Source organism: Hordeum vulgare, chromosome 6H (assembly GCF_904849725.1).
Source record: "Hordeum vulgare subsp. vulgare chromosome 6H, MorexV3_pseudomolecules_assembly, whole genome shotgun sequence".
Classification (NCBI taxonomy): Eukaryota; Viridiplantae; Streptophyta; class Magnoliopsida; order Poales; family Poaceae; genus Hordeum; species Hordeum vulgare.
Window position 1 is genome coordinate 131,582,937 of NC_058523.1, and position 23,666 is coordinate 131,606,602.

Sequence of the window (23,666 nt, forward strand, 5' to 3'; positions counted from 1 at the left end):
TATAGGAGGGAGGGAGGGGTGGCGCCCTAGGGACTTTCCCTATGGTTCGGTCGGCGCAAGTAGGAGGGAGGAGTCCTCCTCCCAATCAGTTTGGTGGAGGAGGAGTCCTCCTCCTAGTCGGTTTGGCCCACCCCTCTCTCTTTCTCGACTTCAGCCGAATAGGCCCACTTGGGCTGGCTTCCCAACCCACTAGAGGAGTTGGTCAGCCACCCTTGGGCCTGTTTGGCCACCTGACGTGTTGGTGGCCCCTCCCGGTGGAACCCCGGAACCCATTCGTCACTCCCGACACTTTACCGGGAATGTCCGAAATCCTTCCGAAAGTGAAATGGATACTTCCTATATATCAATCTTCGTCTCCGGACCATTCCGGAACTCCTCATGACGTCTGAGATCTCATCCGGGATTCCGAACAACATTCGGTTACCAACATCCATAATTCAACTATACCGAAACATCACCGAACATTAAGTGTGCAAACCATGCGGGTTCGAGAACTATGTAGACATGACCGAGACACTCTCCGATCAATATCCAGTAGTGGGACCTACATGTCCATATTGGATCCTACATATTCTACGAAGATCTTAATCGGTTGTACCTCTATGTCCATATTGGATCGTTGGTATCTCAGTACCTATTGCAATCTCGTTACAGGCAAGTCTCTTTACTCGTTCTATAATACAAAATTCCGTGGATAACTATTTAGTCATAATGCTTGAGAGTCTTGTTGTGATGTTGTATTACCGAGTGGGACCCGAGATACCTCTCCATCATACGGAGTGACAAATCCCAGTCTTGATCAATGCGAACTCAACGGACACCTTCGGAGATACCTGTAGAGCACCTTTATAGTCACCGAGTTACGTTGTGACGTTTGATACACACAAGTTAATCTTTCGATGTTAGTGAGTTACATGATCTCATGGTCATAATAACATATACTTGACATGTAGAAAAACAGTAGCAATAAAATGACACAATCACATGCTACGTTCATAGTTTGGGTCTTGTCCATCACATCATTCTCCTAATGATGTGATCCTGTTATCAAGTGACAACACTTGTATATGGCTAAGAAACCTTAACCATCTTTGATCAACGAGCTACTCAACTAGAGTCTTACTAGGGACAGTGTGTTGTCTATGTATCCACACATGTATCTGAGTTTCCATTCAATAGAATTCTAGCATGTATAATAAACGATTATCTTGAATAAGGAAATATAATAATATATTTTCTTATTGCCTCTAGGGCATATTTCCAAGAGTCTCAAACTTGCACTAGATTCAATAATCTAGCTGACGTCACTATGTGATTTACAATGTAACGAATCTAACACCCATACAGTTCTGGTGTTGATCATGTTTTGCTCGTGGAAGAGGCTTAGTCAACAGGTGTGCAACATTCAGATTCATGTGCTGTCGTGGGTATAAGCCTGACAGTAGATGTGTAGGGTACGAAAAGGATGGGCAGAGCCTTAGCTACGGCGAGGTTGTATGAGTTCAGGCCCCTCTGCGGTGGAGGTAATAGCCCTATGTCTCAGTGCTCTGGGAGCTTGTTGTCGAGTGGAATATGGAATACAATGATTTGCTAACCCCTGCACCAGTGGGGGAGGGTGGCTTATATAGAGTGCGCTGCCCTCCACAACGGTTCGGTGCACAGGAGTGGAGTAGTGGCGAATAAATGCCTACGTTACATGTAATGTACGTCTTAAATGCTAATAAAGGCATGCGGAAACGTATGACCGTTTCCCCCCAGGGGGGTTACGATGCACAAAGTGGAATCTAGTCGGTTAGTTTGATATACTCCAAATGCTCGTCTCCGACTGGAAGGTCGAAGATCTGTTACCGACTGGATGATGGAAACTTCTTAGTTCAGTCGGAACTGACTAAGGACCTTGCCCCTTATGAAGGGTAGTCCTTGGGTAGGACCTATAGGGCAGGCCTATGACCCTACCCTAGGACTATAACCCCATCATTAGTCCCCGAATGGATTGGGGTTGGAACGACGAAGCGATGCTTGAAGTTTGGATCCGACTGGTACGGATGTGACTTTGGCGTTGCTTGCCTCGATCCATTTTATCTTCTCTGACCAACGATCAGAGTGGAAGTTTTTGTGGAACAAACTGTCGGAAACCGAGTGCTTCCAGGGTATCTCCTGACGTGACCAGTCCAACTGACAGAGGTGGATTTTCCGGGATCCTCAAATTTCGGTTTCCGTGCGCTCAGCGGGGATGACGCCAGCGCGCTCGAGTAGCGCCCGACGCCTCGATTCTCGCGCCTTCATCCTCTCCACTGATATCACCGCGGTCGGTCGGGGGATAAGGTTTCGGGGCCACCTGCCAGCGACCCAGTCGGGACCTTACTTAAATCCCGGCGGCGAGGGTTTTTCGTTACGCTTGCCGGATCTTTTGCCTTTGCTTACTCCGTCCTTCTCGCCACCTCCAGCGCACCTAACCTCCCCACTCCTCCTTCCCCTCCGCGGATTCGCAGCTTCCGCCATGACCAAGGGTCAGACCAGCAAGATGGAGGCGAGGAAGAAGAAGGGGAAGGCGGCGGCTCCTGCTCAGCGGCGGCAGCGGCCTTTGCCGGCGGGGTGGATCCAAGGCGACTTCCTCCCCTCCACGGTGACGGTGGGGGATCTGCTGCAGCTGGTGGAGCACGGGATGATCGTGCACAAGTCTTGGAGGCTGCCGGCGGAAAATGAGGTTGAGCCGACGCCCCGGGAGGGGGAGCGCGTCCTGCTGCTCAGCCATGTCTATCGAGTTTTCTCTCTGCCCTCGCATCCTTTCTTCAAGGGCATCATGAACCATTTCGGGGCACAGCTTCACCAATTTCCCCCGAATGCTATTGCCCATCTCTCTGCTTTCATAGTTCTGTGCGAGTGCTTCATCGGCTGCCCCCCCATTGGGGGCTGTTCAAACATATATTCTCTGCTAGATCTCAAACTATCAAACGACTCAGCCAGTCGGATGATAAAACACATCTTCTCCAACTCTGCCGATGCTTAGGTTTCCAGAAAAAGAGTCGGAGTAGTTATCCTGCTCTTCAGCTGAGTGAGTCGGTTAGGAACTGGCAGTCGACGTGGTTCTACTGCCAAGATGTTGCCTGCCCGAATGCCTCGACAGGGTTGCCTCCCTTTAGCTTAGATCGACCCACTCTGCCTAAGCAGCTTGCGCTCACGAAGGCGGAGAAGAACGACATCCAGCCTCTGGTCGACGCACTCGTAGATGTCGTCAGAAGGGGGGTCACCGGCATAGACTTGCTGGAGGTTTTCCTCGGTCGGCGCATCCAACCTCTGCAGGCTCGCGACCATGCCATGTGGCATTATACGGGGCCCGAGGATTCCACTCGAACCATCGTTGTGGGCGCGACCAAGGAGAAGGTGGCGTCGTGGATGCTCCAGATCACGGGCGCCTGCGTGAACCCCAGAGGGTCCCAGCGAGTGAAGCCTTTCTGCGGGACAATCCTCCTCCGAACCAGGTGAGTACCATTTGTCGAGTGCACGTAACTGTCTTAGTTTTATTGCTTGCTTGAATCTCTGTGCGATGTCTGATGTCGCCGACTGTATTTTATGCAGAAGTGGACCAACTGGTTTTCTCCCGTCTCGAACGGGAACCCGGCTGAGGAGGAGGAGGAGGGCAGCCAGGAGGGCAGCGTGGAGAGCGCCGAGTATGTCTCAGACAGCGGGGAGACGGAGGAAGAGACTAGTGAGGAAGGGGAGGACGAAGAGCAAGACTCGCCACCCCCGCAGCTAGAGCATCGGACCAAGCGCCGACATGAACCTGCAGTTCCCTCAATCCCTCCGGCATCCTCGAGTGCTCCGCCCACTGCTCCCGTGGTCCCGAGTGCTCGGAGCACCAAGAGGGCCAGGGATGTTGCTGCTGAGCCTGCGGGTCAGCCTTCCAAGGCAGCCAAACCGAGTGGATCTAAACCTCGGAAGGCTTTGCCGCGGATGAGGGTCACTGTTCCCGTCACCTCCACGTAAGTGCATTGATCTTCTAATTTCCTCTGATATCCGATTGGACTCCTGCTTTATTGGTCGAATGAATTTCACTCGACAGAGTTGCTACCTCGGCCACCTCTCCGGCACGCCAGGAGGATGACCCCATGGACACGGACAACATCGTCTCGTCCCAGGCAGGTGCGTTGTAGTGACTCCGAGAGTTTTATATTATCGCGTCGCGAATTCTATCTTCGGTCTTGCCTCTTTCTTGTTCTGGGATCTCGCGCCGTTCGGTCTGTCAGGGGCGATTTGCGTGGACGAGGGTGACCAGGGGAGACCTGAGCAAGCTGCGGAGCATATTCTTGAGGCTTCTCCGCCAGTTACTTCTCTCGCGGCAGACGTGTTGCCGACTGAGGCGGTGCCGCCGACTGAAACAGCGCTGGTGGCTGACGAACCGACTGGAGCGGGCTTTGGGATGCCCAAGGAGCTTCCAACGATGCCAGGCTCGTCGAATATCGAGTTCAACGTCCAGCACCTCCCGGAGGATCAGGTGGGAGCGGCCAAGGGGGCCATGGTGCAGGCGGAGCTGATGGCGGGAGAAGCCAAGAAGGCATACGATTCCATCGCCTCCCTGTACCAGCGGAGCTTGGAGCTGCGGGACGATATCCGAGTAAGTGGGCTAGTAAGTATTAGCCTCGTAGGCGTAGGTGTTATCATGTATCTCAATAGGGCGGACCTGCTTGAGTTGCATGCCAGTGCGGTCACTCTCAGTGAACCCACTGGGTGTAGTCCCCGAGACCGCTGTCGACTGCTTGCGTCGGCAAGGGTCTGAAGAACTTAGACTTTTATTATTGGATTGTCTGATTGTCTCTTGGTGCTGGCTGGCAGAAAACTTGTGAAATGGGGACAGCATATGAGACTCTCAGGGCGGAGAAGATTCAGTTTGCTGGTGAGCTGGATGCGGCACTGCTTGCAATGGCTGGTATGAAGGAGGTTCTGGCTGAACGAGAGAAGTCGTTGGAGCAGGCTCGTGAAGCGAACGAAGTGCTGATTGAGGAAGTTGAGAAGATGGGGAAACAGAGGACTGCTCTGATGGGACAAATGGACGTGCTGAACAAATGGTGTATAGCTCAGGAGAAATACGTCAGTGACTGGGCTCGGCAGATGATGACGCGTCTGGCTGGTAAGTCCTGCTTTTTCCGAGTGCTTGTGGTTATGTGCGTCACACTCGGCGTTTATTGTTCGCTTGTCCTGTTGTTGCAGATTTTTGCATTGACGCTGAAGCTGAAGCAGCTGACGTGGAGCGGTCGATTCGCGAGAACGTTCCACTCGGCGAGGACACCAATCGAGATTTGCTCCGAGCGCACATCCGCGTGAGCAAAGTTGGCCCTTTCATCGGTCGATTGAGAGAAGTCGTCGGCCGGATCGACAAGGAGCTTTGGCCTGAAGATGAGTCGCGGCAGGAGATGGAAAACTTGATGACTCGACTGGAGGAGATTCCGAACCGAGTGCAGTCATGGAAGAAATTTGCGGCTCGTTGTGGTGCAGATGTTGCTCTGTCCCTGGTCCGAGTTCATTGCAAGGAGGTGCGCGAGGAGAAGCTGAAAGCATTGAAGGTCGCCAACACGAAGAAACTTCGATTCGAAGACTTCATGGAAACCTTACTTGAGAGTGCCACCCGCATCGCCGACGGTATCGATCTGGACACGTTCGTAGAGCCCTCCAGTCCTGGCGCCAATCCGGATGATGCGTAAGAAAACTTTATCCTCGGTATGCCGAGTGTTGATTTGTAAGGAACTTTGGCCATTGCTGTTGGCCGTCACATTCTTGGATCGGTGCGGGTAAGCTTGATCCGCACCGAGTGAACTATCTTTGTTTGAACTTTGAATCTGAATCAAATCGTTTGCTCTTGTGTTGCAATTTTGCCTCGAATTTTTGTTTGGCGTTTCTTGGTGAAGCCAGTGGCAAACATGCGGAGCATGTAAGTGTCAGTTGTCTTGACATCTGCATGAACCTCTGTGAGGGTCCTGCGGGGTCTCCGAGTGGATCTGTAGGGTACACTCGAAGGCAATAGAGTACTTAGGCGATTCATGATCGCAGCTAAGTCGTCGAGTGCGTCGGACAGGCCTCACTCGAAGCGAGTTGGCACTTCATGTAATTGTCAGTGGTCTTGACATCCACATGAGCCTCAATGAGGGTCTGCTACTCATGTAATTGTCAGTGGTCTTGACATCCACATGAGTCTCAATGAGGGTCTGGTGAGTCTCCGAGTGGATCTGTAGGGCACACTCGAAGGTCAAAAAATACTTGGGCGATACGGGATCGCCGCTAGGTTGTCGAGTGCGACTATGAGGACGCACTCGGGGCGATGTGTTAGTCATCTAGTTGTCAGTTGTTTTGACATCCACATGAGCCTCAATGAGGGTCTGCTACTCATGTAGTTGTCAGTTGTTTTGACATCCACATGAGCTTCAATGAGGGTCTATTACTCGTGTGCTTAGGCGATTCTGGGTCGCAGCTAAGTCCCCGAGTGTGACCTTAAGTGCACACTTGAAGAAAATTAATACTTAGGCGATTCTTGATCGCAGCTAAGTCCCCGAGTGCGACGTTTAGTGCACACTCGGAAAAAGTTATTACTTAGACGATTCTCGAACGCAGCTAAGTCCCCGAGTGTGACGTTTAGTGCACACCCGGAGAAAGTTGTTACTTAGGCGATTCTTGATCGCAGCTAAGTCCTTGAGTGCGACGTTTAGTGCACACTCGGAGAAAGTTATTACTTAGGCGATTCTTGATCGCAGCTAAGTCCCCGAGTGCGACGTTTAGTGCACACTCGGAGAAAGTTATTACTTAGGCGATTCTTGATCGCAGCAAAGCCCCCGAGTGCAACGTTTAGTGCACACTCGGAGAAAGTTATTACTTAGGCGATTCTTGATCGCTCCTAAGTCCCCGAGTGCGACGTTTAGTGCACACTCGGAGAAAGTTATTACTTAGGCGATTCTTGATCGCACCTAAGTCCCCGAGTGCGACGTTTAGTGTAAACTTGGAGAAACTTATTACTTAGGCGATTCTTGATCGCAGCTAAGTCCCCGAGTGCGACGTTTAGTGCACACTCGGAGAAAGTTAGAACTTAGGCGATTCTGAATCGCAGCTAAGTCCCGGAGTGCGACGTTTAGTGCACACTCGGAGAAAGTTAGAACTTAGGCGATTCTGGATCGCAGCTAAGTTTTCTTTTTGAGATCGGAGTCTATGATCGCGGAAGAATTCTGAATCTGCAAAAGCTCAATCTGCTTTATATTATTTAATCAATACTTGTTCTTTACATTGCTTCAGTCGACGGTCACGGGTAGAAGCGCTTCAGGAGATCTCCGTTCCATGCTCGCGGCTCGTGTGTCTCCCTGTCGATGTTGTAGAGTCTGTATGCTCCGTTGTTCAGCACCTTGGAGATGATGAAGGGTCCTTCCCAGGCAGGAGCCAGCTTGTGAGGTCTCTGCTGATCCACTCGGAGCACCAGGTCGCCTGCTTGGAACGTGCGACTCCTGACGTGGCGTTCATGAAAGCGCCGCAGATCTTGTTGATAAATGGTTGAGCGAGTCAGTGCCATCTCGTGCTCCTCCTCTAGAAGGTCCACTCCATCTTGCCTTGCTTGTTCTGCTTCAGCTTCGGAGAAGAGTTTGACTCGTGGAGCATTGTGAAGCAAGTCACTCGGAAGGACCGCTTCTGCTCCATAAACGAGGAAGAACGATGATCGCCCTATAGATATGTTCGGGGTTGTGCGGAGACCCCAAAGCACTGAAGGTAACTCGGTGACCCATGCGCCAGCGGCATGTCCCACCTCTCGCAGGAGTCGGGGCTTCAAACCTTGCAGAATAAGTCCATTCGCCCGCTCTGCTTGTCCATTGGATTGAGGATGTGCTACGGAAGCAAAATCCACTCGGATACCTTGGCTTGCACAGAAACCTTTGAATCTGTCCGAGTCGAAGTTTGTTCCGTTGTCCGTGATTATGCTGGGAGGCACACCAAATCTAGAGATGATGTCCCTGACAAACTTGATGGCTGTTAGGGCGTCGAGCTTCTTGATGGGCTTGGCTTCAATCCATTTTGTGAACTTGTCGACTGCCACCAACAGATGCGTGTATCCTCCTTGGCCTGTCCTGAATGGACCGACTGTATCTAATCCCCATACCGCAAATGGCCACACAAGAGGGATTGTCTTCAACGCAGATGTCGGCTTGTGGGACTTGTTGGAATAGAACTGACAGCCCTCACATCGGTCGACCATATCTTTAGCCATCTCGTTTGCCTGCAGCCAGAAGAAACCAGCCCTGAATGCCTTGGCGACGATTGCTCTCGAAGAGGCGTGATGACCGCAGGTCCCCGAGTGAATATCTTCCAGGATTAGCTGCCCCTCCTCTGGGGAGATGCATCATTGAAGAACGCCTGAAACGCTTTCCTTGTACAATTGGTCGTCAATGACAGTGAATGACTTCGACCTGCGGACTATCTGCCTGGCCTGGACTTCGTCTTCTGGTAGTTCCTGCCTCAGGATATATGCAATGATCGGCACAGTCCAATCAGGGAGGACAGCAAGAATCTCCATGACCAGATCAATCACATCAGGTACATCGACTTTAGTCGGATCTGTTGAACTCTTTGGTTGAACTGGTTCCTCCGTGAAAGGATCTTCTTTGACTGAGGGAAGGTGAAGGTGCTCGAGGCAGACGTCACTCGGGACTGGTCTCCGAGTGGATCCAAGTTTTGCCAACTCATCAGCTGCTTGGTTCTTCAGTCTCGGAACATGGTGAAGTTCTAGACCTTCAAACTTCTTCTCGAGCTTCCTTACTGCATTGCAATATATGGTCATGGTGGGGTTCCTGACGTCCCACTCTTTCATCACTTGATTGACCACCAAATCCGAATCGATGTAGACCATAAGGCGACGGACGCCAAGTGAGATGGCCATGCACAATCTGTAGAGGAGAGCTTCATACTCTACCTCGTTGTTGGAGGAATCGAAGTGTATCTGTAGCACGTACTTGAGCTTGTCGCCCTTTGGCGATATGATCACAACGCCAGCGCCGGAGCCATTCAACATCTTGGACCCATCGAAGAACATTGTCCAATGGGCCGAGTAGATGTGGGTCGGTTGCTGTTGTTCTACCCATTCTGCTATGAAGTCAGCTAGAGCTTGAGACTTAATAGCTTTCTTGGCCTCGAACTTGATATCGCAGTACAACATCTCCATTGCCCACTTCGCCACTCGGCCTGACGCGTCTCGATTGTGGAGAATTTCCAACAACGGAGCATCAGAAACGACACACACCGAGTGGTCTTGGAAATAATGGGCCACCTTCTTCGCAGTCATGTAAATCCCGTAGATAAGTGTTTGATAGTGGGGATACCTCTGCTTGGAAGGAGTCAGGACTTCGGAGACGTAGTACACTGGCCGCTGAACTTTGTATGCTTTGCCTTCTTCTTCTCGTTCGACTGTAAGAACAGTACTGACGACTTGATTTGTAGCCGCGATATACAAAAGAAGGGGCTCTTTATTGAGCGGAGCAGTAAGAACCGGCTGGGTGGAAAGTAGGACTTTGAGGTTGTTGAATGCGACTTGGGCTTCGTCTGTCCACTCGAAAGTATCTGATTTCTTCATGAGTCGGTACAGAGGAAGTGCTTTCTCGCCGAGTCGACTGATGAACCTGCTCAAAGCCGCTAGGCAACCTGTGAGCCGTTGAATATCGTGTATTCTGACCGGCCTCTCCATTCGGACGATGGTCCCGATCTTTTCGGGGTTGACATCGATACCTTGTTCGGAAACGAAGAAACGAGTAACTTTCCGCTGGGAACGCCGAATGAACATTTGGCGGGGTTGAGCTTGATATCGTACCTACGAAGGTTGGCGAATGTTTCTGCCAAGTCAGTCAGCAGGTCGGAACCTTTGCGTGACTTGACTACGATATCATCCATATATGCCTCCACATTCCGACCGATCTGGTCGAGAAGGCATTTTTGGATCATGCGCATAAAGGTAGCTCCTGCATTCTTCAAACCGAACGGCATAGTGATGTAGCAGAAGCACCCGAATGGGGTGATGAAGGCTGTTTTTAATTCATCAGGGCCATATAGACGGATCTGATGATAGCCCGAGTAGGCATCAAGAAATGACAAACGCTCGCAACCCGCAGTCGAATCGACAATTTGATCTATGCGGGGAGCGGAAAATGGTCTTTCGGGCAGACCTTATTGAGATGCTTGAAGTCGATGCACATTCGGAGCGACTTGTCCTTCTTGGGCACCATGACAACATTGGCGAGCCACTCGGAGTGGTGAACCTCGTGAATTAAGTTGGCTGCCAGTAGCTTGGCGACCTCCTCCTCGATTGCCTTCCTCTTGTGCGCGGCGGACCGGCGCAGGCGCTCTCGGACGGGCCGAGCGGTGGGATCCACATGCAGTCGGTGCTCAGCCAACTCCCTGGGTACACCTAGCATGTCAAAGGGTTTTCATGCGAAGATGTCCCAGTTCTCACGGAGGAATTGGGTGAGCTTGGCTTCCTATTTAGGATCGAGGGTGGTGGAGATGTTCGTCGGGGCAGCAGTGTCGTCCGTCGGGTGGATGCTGACCTTCTTCGTCTCTCCCGCCGACTGGAATGGAGACTCTGAAGCTGGCTTCTTTGAGTGCATCAGGTCGACGGGGTCGACTGTTTTCTTGTACTCGTCGAGCTCGAGGACGGCCATCTGCTGGTCGGCGATTCTTGATCCCTGCTGCAGACACTCTTCGGCTCGCTGTCGATTGCCCGTGATGGTGATCATGCCTTTCGGGCCTGGCATCTTCAGCTTCAAGTATACGTAACATGGACGGGCCATGAAACGCGCATACGCTGGGCGGCCCAGAATTGCGTGGTAAGCGCTCTGGAAGTTCACCACTTCGAACGTCAGCTTTTCCTTGCGGAAGTTCTTGTCGGAGCCGAAAACGACGTCCAACGCGATCTGGCCGAGTGACTTGGCCTTCCGTCCAGGGACGACTCCATGGAACTGCATGTTGCTCTCGCTGAGTTTGGACATCGGAATGCCCATCCCCTTGAGTGTGTCGGCGTACATGATGTTCAAGCCGCTGCCGCCATCCATGAGGACTTTGCGCAGTCGGACTCCTTCCACCACCGGGTCAACGACCAGAGCCTGTCTCCCTAGGGTGGGTACGTGTGCTGGATGATCCGACTAGTCAAAGGTGATCGCAGTCTGAGACCATTTGAGGAACTTGGGGTTGGTAGGGGTGGCCATGTTCACCTCCCTGTTCACCAGCTTCAATCGACTCTTGCTCTCAACGTCAGCAAAAATCATGAGTGTTGCATGGACTTGGGGGAACGGATCCTCCTTATCCTCCTCATCCTGTTCGTTGTCCTTTTCACTCGGTTGCCCTTCGTCGAACCCCTGGATCAGGAGGAGACACTGTCGAGTGGTATGCTTTGGCTATATGGGGTTGCCTTCTTCATCCATCTTCGTATGAACCGGACATGGCTGGTCCAGGATGGGATTACTGAACTGCTTCTTCTTGGGGGTAAACTGCGCCTTCCCTTTGCCCTTGAACTTGGCATTGGTCACGGCTGCAGCTTCTGCCTGCGGAGTGGACGGAGCTTTTTGCTTCTGCTTCCGAGTGTTAGTCCCGTCTCCGTCGCCGATTGTCTGGTGCTTGCCGCTTCGGATGCGGTCTTCTTCTTCGCCATTTGCATAGCGTGCTGCTATCTCCATCATCTTGCTCATGGAGATGTCCCCTGTTCGGCCGAACTTTAGGTACAGATCCCTGTACCGCACACCTGCCTTGAAGGCGCAGACTGCTTGATGCTCGGTGACGTTCTCCACCGTGTGGTAGAGAGTTGTCCAACGCTGAATGAAGTCATGCAGGGGCTCATTCTGCTTCTGGACGCAATGTTGGAGCTCCACGAGGCCTGCAGGGCGCTTGCACGTCCCTTCGAAGGTCCTGATGAACACTCGGGCCAGATCTGCCCAACTGTAGATGCTTGAGGGGGCCAACTGGTTCAGCCATGCCCGCGCCGAGCCGTCGAGCATCAGAGGGAGGTGCTTCATGGTGACATGGTCGTCCCTCCTCCGATCTGGACTGCCACTCGGTAGTCATCCAGCCATGTTTCTGGCTTGGACTCTCCAGTAAACTTGCTGATTCCCGTCGCCAATCGGAAGTTGGGCGGGATGTCAGCCGAACGGATGGCTCGACTGAAACACTCGGGGCCGGACACGATGGTCCTGCTTCCACTCGGACGGTCCATATCGTAACCATCGCGGTGGGCTCGGCCCTTGTCGACCCTTCGCTGGGCGATACGCCCTCTCGCGTCGGGCCTTGGATCGTAAGTGTCACCGACTGAACGCCGATCATCATGATGTTAGGGCCCGTAGGGCCCACCCCGCGGAGGGTTGCGTGAACGGCGACGATCTTCGGATTTATGGAACGGCTGCCTCCCGTGTGTCGCTGATGGGAACCAGGGTTGTGAACTGACCGATGCGTATTCGCATGAACAGAACTATTATGGATCCTGTTGTGCGACTGGGAAACATCCGAATTTTGCTGCTGCGCCGTGTGCAGCATGGCGCGGATTTGCTCGATCCCCCTGCCAGCCTCTGAATCAGTCGACTGAAGGGAATCGGCTATCTTGGCAGCCGCAACCAAGTTGAGGAGAGTTGTGTGGAACAACTCCACGTTGCTCCGTCGAGTGTGCCGACTGGCAGAACGGTGAGGTGGACGGCGTGCGCTGAACGTTTCGCTGACCTCGTGCTTGTTCCGGCCAGCTTGACGGGGATCTTCATGGGAGTTGGCCATGTGTACTTCTGTTGCAGGCCCGCGACCCGCGTACTCGGAAGGAAACTCAGTTAGAACCGAGCCCGAGCGCTGGGACTAACAGACTCTAGAACCGCCACTTGTGAAGACGCGTTCTGGCGCGCCTGGGCATGTTGCACCCAACGCTGGAGCCGTGGACGGTGAGACCGCTTGTTGCGGCGCGTGACGATGGTGAAGATGGACACCGGAGTCGACTGCTGGAGAAGAAGAATGCCGCGGGCGTCGGCACGGAACTGCGTAGCCCCACGACGGGGAAGCGCCTCGACATCGAGAGGAGCATCCCGAAGCCACGCCGAATCGTCGACGATGAAGGAGAGAGCGCCGAAGAAGATCTGGTGACCCATGCTCGAATCTCCACCAGACGACATGACGAAAGGAAGAAGTCGCAAACTCGCCGGAAGTCGCTTAGACGCCTACCCCACGGTGGGTGCCAACTGTCGTGGGTATAAGCCTGACAGTAGATGTGTAGGGTACGAAAAGGATGGGAAGAGCCTTAGCTACGGCGAGGTTGTATGAGTTCAGGCCCCTCTGCGGTGGAGGTAATAGCCCTACGTCTCAGTGCTCTGGAAGCTTGTTGTCGAGTGGAATATGAATACAATGATTTGCTAACCCCTGCACCAGTGGGGGAGGGTGGCTTATATACTGTGCGCTGCCTTCCACAACGGTTCGGTGCACAGGAGTGGAGTAGTAGTGAATAAATGCCTACGTTACAGGTAACGTACGTCTTAAATGCTAATAAAGGCGTGCGGAAACATATGACCCTTTCCCCCCAGGGGGGGGGGGTTATGATGCACAGAGTGGAATCCAGTCGGTTAGTTTGATATACTCCGAATGCTCGTCTCCGACTGGAAGGTCGAAGATCTGTTACCGACTGGATGATGGAAACTTCTTAGTTCAGTCGGAACTGACTAAGGACCTTGCCCCTTATGAAGGGTATTCCTTGGGTAGGACCTATAGGGCAGGCCTATGACCCTACCCTAGGACTATAACCCCATCATGTGCACTTTGCAAATATTTTATGTCCTCCTCCTTGATATAATCGCGGATGGAATTGAAGCGTCACTTTATGTGTCTAGTCCTCTTGCGAAACCTTGGTTCCTTGGCTAAAGCAATGGCACCACTGTTGTTAGAGAACAAAGTCATTGGATCCAGTGCACTTGGCACAACGCCAGGACCTGTCATGAACCGCTTCATCCAGGCACCTTCGTTAGCCGTCTTCGAGCCAACTATGTACTCCGCTTCGCATGTAGAATCAGCTACCACGCTCTGCTTGGAACTGCACCAGCTTACCGCACCCCCATTGAGAATAAATATGTATTCGGTTTGTGACTTAGAGTCAACCGGATTAGTGTCAAAGCTTGCATCGACGTAACCCTTTACGACGAGCTCTTTGTCACTTCCATAAACGAGAAACATTTCTTTAGTCCTTTTCAGGTACTTCAGAATATTCTTGACCGCTATCGAGTGCTCCATTCCTGGATTACTTTGAAACCTTCCCGCCATACTTAGGGCAAGGCTCACATTAGGTCTTGTGCGCATCATTGCATACATGATAGACCCTATTGCTGAAGCATAGGGGACGACACTCATTTTTCCCTATCTTCTGCAGTCACTCGGCATTGAGTCTTACTCAACTTTATACCTTGTAACAGAGGCAAGAACCCTTTCTTGGACTGTTCCATTTTCAACTTCTTCAAAACTTTATCAAGGTATGTGCTCTGTGAAAGTCCTATCAAGCGTCTTCATCTATATCAATAGATCTTGATGCCCAATATGTAAGCAGCTTCTCCCAGGTCCTTCATTGAAAAACTTTTATTCAAATAATCTTTATGCTTCCCAAAAGTTATATATCATTTCCAATGAGCAATATATCATTCACATAGAATATTAGAAACGCTATAGAGCTCCCACTCACTTTCTTGTAAATACAAGCTTCTCCATAAACTTGTATAAACCCAAATGTCTTTATCACCTCATCAAAACATTGATTCCAACTCCAAGATGCTTGCACCACTCAATAAATGGATCGCTGGAGTTTGCACACTTTGTCAGCATCCTTTGGATCGACAAAACCTTCCGGTTGCATGATATACAACTCTTCCTTAAGGAAACCGTTAAGGAACGTTGTTTTGACATCCGTCTGCCAAATTTCATAATCAAAAAATGCAGCTATTGCTTAAATGATTCTAACAAACTTAAGCATCTCTACGGGTGAGAAAGTCTCATCGTAGTCAACTCCTTGAACTTGTGAAAAATCTTTGCCACAAGTCGAGCTTTATAGACGGTCACAGTACCGTACGCGTTTATCTTTTTCTTAAAGATCCATTTATTTTGAATAGCTTTTCGCCCTTCACGTAATACTTCCAAAGTCCATAGTTTGTTTTCATTCCTAGATCCTTTCTTAGATTTCATGGCCTATAACCATTTGTTGGAATCCGGGCCCACCATTCCATTTCCATACCTCGTAGGTTCATCGTTGTCTAACAACTTGATTAATAAGACATGGTTTCTGTACCACTCAGGAGAAGTAGGTGCATGTATCGACCTACGAGGTCTGACAACAACTGGATCTGAAGTTTCATGACCATCATCATTAGCTTTCTCTTCAACTGTCGTAGGTTCCATAGAAACATCTTTCTGTGATGCGCTTTTCTCTGGTTGAAGTAGAGGTTCTATAACCTCATCATGTTCTATCTTCCTCCCACTCAATTGTTTCCAGAGAAACTCTTCCTAAAGAAATGCTCCGTTTTTAGGGACAAACACATTACCTTCGGATCTGAGATAGAAGGTGTACCCAACTCTCTCTTTTGGGTATCCTATGAAGACACACTTTTCCGCTTTGGGTTCCAGCTTTTCACGCTGAAGCTTTTTGACATAAGTATCACATCCCCAAACTTTAAGAAACGACAACTTTGGCTTCTTGCCACACAACAGTTCATATGGTGTCGTCTCAACGGATTTTGATGGTGCCCAATTTAAAGTGAATGCAGCTGTCTCTAATGCATATCCCCAAAACAATAACGGCAAATCGGTAAGAGAAATCATAGAACACACTTATATCTAATAAAGTATGATTACGATGTTCGTACACGCCATTACGTTCTGGTGTTCCACAGGTGTCAACTGTGAAACAATTCCACATTGTCTTAAGTGAGTGCCAAACTCATAACTCAGATATTGTCCTCCTCGATCAGATTGTATGAACTTGATCTTCTTGTTAAGATGATTTTGAACTTCACTCTAAAATTGCTTGAACTTTTCAAATATGTAAGACTTGTGCTTCATTAAGTAAATATAACCATATCTACTCAAATCATGTGTGAAGGTGAGAAAATAACAATAACCAACGTGTGCATCTATGCTCATCGATCCGCACAAATTAGTATGTATGATCTCCAACAATCACTTGCACCCTCCGTTGTTCCAGAGAACGGAGTCTTAGTCATCTTGCCCATGAGGAATGGTTCACATGTGTCAAGTGATTCAAAATCAAGTGACTCCAAAAGTCCATCAGGATGGAGTTTCTTCATGCGTTTTATACCAATATGACCTAAGCAGAAGTGTCAAAAGATAGTGGCGCTATCATTATCAACTCTACATCTTTTGGCCTCAATGTTATGGATATGTGTGTCATCACTATCGAGATTCAACATGAACAAACCCCTCACATTGAGTGCATGACCATAAAAGATATTACTCATATAAATAGAACAACCATTATTATCTAACTTAAATGAGTAACCGTCTCAAAATAAACAAGATCGAGATATAATGTCCATGCTTAACGCATGCACTAAATAACAATTATTTAGGTTCTTCACTAATCCCAACGATAATTGAAGTGAAAGCATGCCGACGGCGATCGCATCAACCTTGGAACCAATTTCCACGTTCTTTGTCACTTCGTCCTTTCCTAATAACCTTCGTCAATTCCGTACTTCCTGCTTTGAGTTGCAAATGTGAGCAACCGAACCGCTATGAAATACCCAGGCACTACAACGAGAGTTGGTGAGGTACACATCAATAACATGTATATCGAATATACCTTGTTTGGCTTTGGACGCCTTCTTATCAGCCAGATACTTGGAGCAGTTCCGCTTCTAGTGATCAGTCCCCTTCCAATGATAACACTTAATTTCCGGCTTGGGTCCAGCCTTGGGTTTCTTCGTCGCACGGGCAACTGCTTTGCCTCTCTTCTTGGAGTTACCCTTCTTGCCCTTATCATTTTTCTTGAAACTAGTGGTCTTATTGACCATCAACACTTTATGTTCTTTCTGGATTTCAAACTCGGCGACTTTTAGCATCGCAAATAGCTCGGCAAGTGATTTATTCATCCCTTGCATGTTGTAGTTCAACTCAAAGCTTTTATACCTAGGTGGTAGTGATTGAAGAACTCTGTCAGTGATAGCCTCTGGCGGGAGAGCAATTCCCAGCTCAGCGAGACGGTTAGAGTGCCTAGACATTCTGAGCACATGTTCACTGACAGACACGTTCTCCTCCATTTGGAAATCATAGAACTTATCGGAGGTTTCATACCTCTCTATCTGGGCATTCTTCTCATAGATAAACTTCAACTCCTAGAACATCTCATATGCTCCATGGTGTTCAAAACATCTTTGAAGTCCCGGTTCTAAGCCATACAAAACTGCACATTGAACTACTGAGTAGTCATCCTCATGCGACTGCCAAGCGTTCATAACATCTTGGGTTGCCGGTTGGGGTGGTGCTTCACCTAACAGCGCATCAAGGACATATTGCTTTTAGGAAACCATGAGGATAAGCCTCATATTACGGGCCCAGACAACGAAGTTGCTTCCATCATCTTTCAGCTTAGCTTTCTCAAGGAACGCATTAAAATTCAGGGGTGCTACTGCGCGAGCCACTAATCTATAGCATAAATTTGCACAGATTACTTAGACTATGTTCAAGATAATTGAGTTTAGTTAATCATATTACTAATAAACTCCCACTCAAATTGGCATCCCTCTAGTCATTCGAGTGACACATGATCCAAATTCACTAACTCAAGTCCGATCATCACGTGAGTTGAGTTACCATCAATGGTGAACATCTCTATGTTGATCATATCTACTATATGACTCATGTTCGACCTTTCGATCTCTTTTGTTCCGAGGCCATGTATGTACATGCTAGGCTTGTCAAGTTTAACTCGAGCATTTCGCATGTGCAACTGTTTTGCACCCGTTGTATGTGAACGTAGAGTCTATCACACCCGATCATCACGTGGTGTCTCGAAACAACGAACTATCACAACGGTGCACACTTGGGGAGAACACAATTTTATCTGGAAATTTTAGTGAGGGATCACCTTATAATGCTACCGTCGTCCTAAGCAAAATAAGGTGCATAAAAGGATTAAAATCACATTCAAATAATAATGACATGATATGGCCATGATCTTGTGCTTTTGATCTCCATCTTGAAAGCACCAACATGATCTCCATCGTCACCGGCACCACACCATGATCTCCATCATTGTGCTGTCGTCGAGGTTGTCGCGCTAACTATGCTATTGCTTTTGATCTCCATCTTGAAAGTTGTTGAACTAGCGATAAAGCAAAGCATCACCAAGCGCAAAATAATTAAAGACAACCCTATGGTTCCTGCGATTGTCGCAGCATCTACATGGAAGTCGATATTTAACTATTATAACATGATCATATCATACATCAAATATATCATATCATGTCTTTGGCCATATCATATCACATCATACCATTCAAAAACAAGTTAGACGTCCTCTAATTTGTTGTTGCATGTTTTAAGTGGTTGTTATGGGTATCTAGAATGATCGCGTCTTACTTACACAAAACCTCAACGGTGATACACAAGTTGCTATTTAACCTTCTCCAAGGACTACCTCAGTCAAATCAGATTCAACTAAGGTAGGAGAAAAGGACACCTGCCAACCATCATGATGCAACAAGTTGCATGTTAGTCGATGGAACCGCTCTCTTGTAAGCGTACGAGTAATGTTGGTCCGGGCCGGTTCATCCAACAATACCGCATAATCAAGAAAAGAATAGGAGGGCAGCAATCTGAATATCAATGCCCACAAACTCCTTTGTGTTCTACTCGAGATGTCACCTATGCATAGACCTAGCTCATGATGCCACTTTTGAGGAGCATTGCATAGGAAACAAAAAAATTCCTATGCACACATAAGATATATCCATGGTGATGAAAATCTACGAGAGGAGAGATCGGATCCACATACCCTTATAGATCTCTAAGCGGGAAGCATTAAGAAACGCGGTTAATGTAGTCATACATCTTCGCGATCCAAATTGCAAGCCATCTCGTGATCCAATCACGATCTAGCTCCGAACGGACGACACCTCCGCGTTCAGCACACGTATAGCTCTATGACGATCTTCGCCTTCTAGATCCAGCAAGAAGAAGATGTAGCTGAATTCTCCGGCAGCACGACGGCGTGGCGGTGATGATGGTGGAACGACTCCGGCAGGGCTTCGTCGTGTCATATCGAAATAACTATGGGGTGTCACGAGTTGGTGGAGGGAGAGAGCGTTGCACTATGGCTTGTGGTGCAAAAAGCCTCTCTATCCTCCACTATATATAGGAGGGAGGGAGGGGTGGCACCCTAGGGACTTTCCCTAGGGTTCGGTTGGCGCAAGGAAGAGGGAGGAGTCCTCCTCCAAATCGATTTGGTGGAGGAGGAGTCCTCCTGCTAGTCGGTTTGGCCCGCCTCTCTCTCTTTGTCCACTTCGGTGGAATAGGCCCACTTGGGCTGGCTGCCCAGCCCACTAGGGGCTGATGCACCACCCTTGGGCCTGTTTGGTCCCCCTCCGGGTAGGTGGCCCCTCCCGATGGAACCCCGGAACCCATTCGCCAGTCCTGGTACTTTATCGATAATGCCCGAAATCCTTCCGGAGGCCAAATGTATACTTCCTATATATCAATCTTCGTCTCTGGACCATTTGGAACTCCTCCTCACGTCCGGGATCTCATTCGATACTCTGAACAACATTCGTTTAAGAACATCCATAATTCAACTATACCAAAACGTCATTGAACCTTAAGTGTGCAGACCCTTTGGGTTCGAGAACTATGTAGACATGACCGAGACACTCTTCGGTCAATATCCAATAGCGGGACCTAGATGTCCATATCGGATCCTACATATTCTACGAAGATCTTAATCGCTTGAACCTCTATGTCAAGGATTCAATTAATCATGTATAACATTCCCTTTGTCCTTCTGGTTAGTTGCCCGAGATTCGATCGTTGGTATCTCTATACCTTTTGAATCTCATTACCGGCAAGTCTATTTACTCGTTCCCTAATACAAAATCCCGTGGCTCACTCTTTAGTCACAATGCTTGCAAGGCTTATTGTGATGTTGTATTACCGAGTGGGCCCCAAGATACTTCTACATCATATGGAGTCACAAATCCCAGTCTTGATCCATGGTAACTCAACGGGCACCTTTGGAGATACCTGTAGAGCACCTTTCTAGTCACCCAGTTACGTTGCGATGTTTGATACACACAAGGCAATCTTCCGGTGTGAGTGAATTACATGATCTCATGGTCATAGGAACATATACTTGACATGCAGAAAAACAGTAGCAATAAAATGACACGATCACATGCTACGTTCATAGTTTGGGACTTCTCCATCACATCATTCTCCTAATGATGTGATCCCGTTATGAAGTGACAACACTTGTCTATGTCTAGGAAACCTTAACCATCTTCTATCAATGAGCTAGTCAACTAGAGGCTTACTAGGGAGAGTGTGTTGTCTATGTACCCACACATGTATTTGGGTTTCCATTCAATACAACTATAGCATGGATAATAAACGATTATCTTGAACAAGTAAATATCATAATAACTATTTTATTATTGTCTCTAGGGCATATTTCCAACAATCTCTCTCTATCTTTGATCTTCAATATAATGATCATCGAATCTTTGTTTTGATCCATATGATGTAATTCCTTTTGTGCGGTGCGTTTGTTGGGATCCGATGAATTGTTGATTTATGTTCAGATTATTCATGATAAATATTTGAGTCACCTGTGAATACTTATATGATTCTTATGTGCATGATTATGATAGCTTCGTAATTCTCTCGGATCTATTGATATAGTTTGGACAACTGATATTTCTTTGGTGAGAGAGGTGTGTTGTGATAGGTTCAAACCTGGCAAATTTTTATGTCCGAGTGGCAGAAAGGGACAAGATGCGGCTTTTTTTGCTGCTACTAAGGACAAAACAATGGGGTTTATTCATATTGCTTGAGTTTATTTTGTCTACATCATGTCCACTTACTCCATGCATTACTTCGTTCGTCATGAACTTGAAGTGAAGTAATAGTAATAGGTGCAGACAGAAGTCCACCTATTTATTTATGGACGATGCCTATATACACATGATCATTGCCGTGAATATCACATAACGATCCGCTTTTCTGTCAATTGGCCAACAGTAATTTGGTTACCCACCGTATGCTATTTTTCCACGAGAGATGCCATAAGGGAAAGCTATGGTCCCCGGGTCTATTCAGAACATATTAATAAAACATCCATTACCTTTTTGTCATTTACTTCTTTTTATTTTATCTTGCTATCTACAATTATCTACACACCTCACTTGCTTGCAAATAACAAGACAAGATGATTGACAACCCTCTTGCCCGCGTTGGGTGCAAGTTGTTTGTTCTTTTCTGTGCAACCGCTGAAGATAGTTGTGGTTGATATTCCTATTGGTTCCATAAACCTTGGATTCATAATTGAGGGAAATACTTCACCACTTTTTGTTGCGACGAATCATTCTTCTTCACGGATAACTCAACGCAGATCACGAGTACGAGGAAGGATTTCTGGCGTCGTTGCTCGGGAATATCATCACCAACTACCAATTAACTCCACAAAAAATATCATTCACTTATTACTCCTTTTATTTGCTGGTATATTTAGTTTCTATTTAAAAATTTAAAATACAAAAATATTTCTCTTTGCTTACTTAGCTTGTCACTAGATTGCATCTTCGCTTTCTAGTTTTCTTGAAAGTTTCTATCATGTCTGAGTTTGAAGTTAGTAGTGCTTCTGCCTCTAGTGCGGAAACCCTTGATTTGCCAACTTCAGGGTGCAATAAGAATGCTAATTTTTTTTGATGGAGTTGCTAATGCAAAACCTGATAATTTTGCAAATAATGATCCTCCTAAGGTTGAACCTATTATGCAAACTAACACATTTCTCGTAGGAATTGGCAATATTATTGGAAAGATTCTGATCCAAGATTTGTTTACTTCTGCAAGCTCATTACCTTTGATAGGAGGTTCTAGTGTTGCTGGAACTATAAGTTATGAGGATGCAATATCTTTTCTTATAGCACAATTGGAAAGACAATTTGTGCACATGCATCCTTTAATACAATGGTTGTTCCTAGAATTCTCTAATATACATTATGCTTCCACTAAACGTCTAGCTACTATATTCCTTTAGCAAGAATTTAGTAATATCATACAAGAAGCTAGGGCAATATTTTCTCATTATTGGGTTAACGGTGAGTGCCCACACATAGAGGGAATTCTTTATGAGTTGGAAGAAATAAGAAAACTAAGATCCATAGACTATATTTCTTATGATGAGAATCTTAGAAAGAGGGTACCGCTTAATGTCCAAGTTGATAAGATTTCTGAACATAATAATCAATTTTCTATACCAAAACTTGGATTGGATTACGAGCTTCAAACAAAATTAAGTAAATACCTTTATAGGAACCTATACAATGAGGAACTAACTATCACTTGTGAAAAACCTGAGGAAGAGCCTCATGTTCCTCCCAAAGTAGATCTCTCGGATCCCAATGTTGTGCTATTTATCCCCTTCAATTATTTGTGCGTACCTATAAGAAAACTTGCTGCTGAAATGAGGGAATATTATTATAGCATGATGGGTCATTCTTACAAAGATGACAACACTTGAAACTATGCAATATGCCTAGCTTGGGGAGTAAAACAATAGCGCTTGTGTTGGGAGGCAACTCAATAGTTATCTTTAATTTTTGCTTTTTATTTCTGTTAATGTGTGATAACATGATTATTGCCTATGTAATTATTCTTTTTGTATGTTTTAGTTAGTGTTTGTGCCAAGTAAAGACTTTGGGGTGATTTGCATGATGAGTAGAATTGATACGGTCCAAAAATAGAAACTTTGACATATAGTGCAGAATTTCTATGATTTTACCGGAACGTCTTTTTAAGCTAAAATTTTTACACAGTATTTCTATACAAATTATTCAGGTCTTCCTAATGTTTCGGAATTTTTGGAGTTACAGAATTATAGGTTCATTACAGATTACTACAGACTATTCTGTTTCAGTCAGATTCTGTTTTTGCATGTGTAGTTTGCTTGTCTTGATGATGCTATGGATTATATCGGGGGGATAAGACATGGAAAATTTAAGATACAGTAACCTATGCTAAAATAAAATAATAATCAATATGTAACAACGCATTAAAGTATTTGATATGTTGCTTATACTTACGGATCTCTATGTGCTTCCTTTATATCTTTTGTTCGCTTTTACTATACCACAATCATTGTTTTTGGGACACACCTATTTGAGAGAGAGATCATGTCATCACAATTTCTTAGAATACTCTATGTGCTTCATTTATATCTTTTGAGCTGAGGAGTTGCTCGAGTACTTTATTTATATCTTTTTGAGCACGGTGGCGTGTAGATTTTATAGAAATATTATGCTCTCATTCCTAACTTATATCTGTTTGAAAGCTAGACAAATAGTGACTGTAATTTGCATGGGTCATAAGACTAGATAAAAAATAATCAGTATCCAATGAATGATGATAAAAACCTTCATGTAGCA